The sequence below is a fragment of the Austrofundulus limnaeus genome, unplaced genomic scaffold, assembly GCF_001266775.1.
Source record: "Austrofundulus limnaeus strain Quisiro unplaced genomic scaffold, Austrofundulus_limnaeus-1.0 Scaffold104, whole genome shotgun sequence".
Classification (NCBI taxonomy): Eukaryota; Metazoa; Chordata; class Actinopteri; order Cyprinodontiformes; family Rivulidae; genus Austrofundulus; species Austrofundulus limnaeus.
Genome location: NW_013952506.1, coordinates 192,906 through 194,690, shown reverse-complemented (window position 1 = coordinate 194,690; position 1,785 = coordinate 192,906).

Sequence of the window (1,785 nt, the reverse complement as noted above, 5' to 3'; positions counted from 1 at the left end):
ACACACACACACACACACACACACACACACACACACACACACACACACACACACACACACACACACACACACACACACACACACACACACAAGGAACCACATAATAATACAGCAAAGGATCAAGAGGAGCAACCCTTCTAACTCAGCTAAATCATATTTGTTGTTACATGTGTTGCTCCATCTGCTTTCAGGCAGTTTCACCCTGACGTGCCCCTGCTCGGCCTCGGACACTTCTTTACCTCCAGTTTGTGCGTGTTTATGCTGAGAGACACTGTATTTATTCAGGTGGGGGACGTCCAACAGAAGAAAAAAGAAACTGGAGAGTCTGCATGCAGGAAGGTCTCCAGCTGCTTCTGATCATGTTTTGGTCAGGGCTGTGTTCAAAAGCGGAAAACCAGGGCTGCACGGCGGAGCAGTGGTTAGAAGGTCACAAGGTCACCTGCAGGTCTGGGGCCTGTCTGGGTGGAGTTTGCATGTTGTCTCCGTGCACACCTGGGGGTTCTCCAGGTACTCCACTTTCCTCCCACAGACCAAAAACACTGGGTTCACTGGGCCCTGCATGTTCGGTCAGCAGCCGACTAAACGCGCGCTCACGAGGTGGCGGTAGGTTTGTTTTCTCACACACCTTTCATAACCCATGAGACACACGGCGCAGATCTCCTGAGACCACCCCCCCACACACACACACACACACACCACCACCAGCTGTACACCAATGTAAAGATAAGGTGAGGAGCTGCGTCATCCTTCGGGGAAGAGCCGCTACTCCTCTGCATCGAAAGGAGTCAGGAGATGTGTTTCATCTGAACAGGATGCCTCTGAACGCCTCACTTTAGAAGTGTGGATGGAAAGTGTCTCTGGGGAGAGGGATGACTGGGATTCTGTCCTGGACCTGCTTCCTCCGCGACCTGACTTTGGATGAAGAAGATGGAGAAGATGGAAATCTTCTTTTTTTTCTGAAAGCACTGATTCCATGACTCGTCACTGGAGGTAAATGCAAAATATGTGTTTTGTGAAGTAGAACAAATTCCCATAAACTCGTGAAATGTTTAGGCCAAACAGATCCTGTCACACATATCTTTTTTTATATAAATGACACCACAATGACCCCAGTAAAAATAAATAAAATCTCCCGTGAACAAATGTAGAACATGACTCAGAGAACGCTTCATGTTCAAACTCTGTTTAAACAAACTCTTGGACGTTTATGTGAAGAAAGCCAGCATGAAAAAAGAGCAGCACTTACACACTAATGGAAAATAAATTCTTTCCCATAATATTTACAGAACTGTGCAGAGGAGGAAAAGGTATAAGGAGTGAAATTATCAACAATCTGTGTTTATAATAGATCAAATTCTGTTTGTAATGTGAGCTTTTCACCCGACAGCAGTTTTCCCTCCTCAGCTCTGTGGGATTTGAGTATTTACTGTTTTTGTAAATGCAAACACCTAAATTTATTTATTTACCAGAAGTTTGTAAACATTTGCTGCATTTATTTAAAGCAGAGTTATTTTGCTGTATTTTACATTTCTTTATCTTTTATTAAATGATTTTTTGAGTGTCTCTAATGTTTAATTTTGATCTGTCTTTAAGCTTTTGGTGTTCTTTTGATGGTAAAATGTGCTCATAAAAGTGTTTACATTGAGTACGTACCCATATTTCAGAATTGCACATCAATATATATCAGGAAAACTATAAAATTTATCATTTGAGACAAACCAAGAAAACTTGGCTTTTTTATTTTATTTTGAGTTTATTAATTTCTTAACAACAAAAATTCAATAC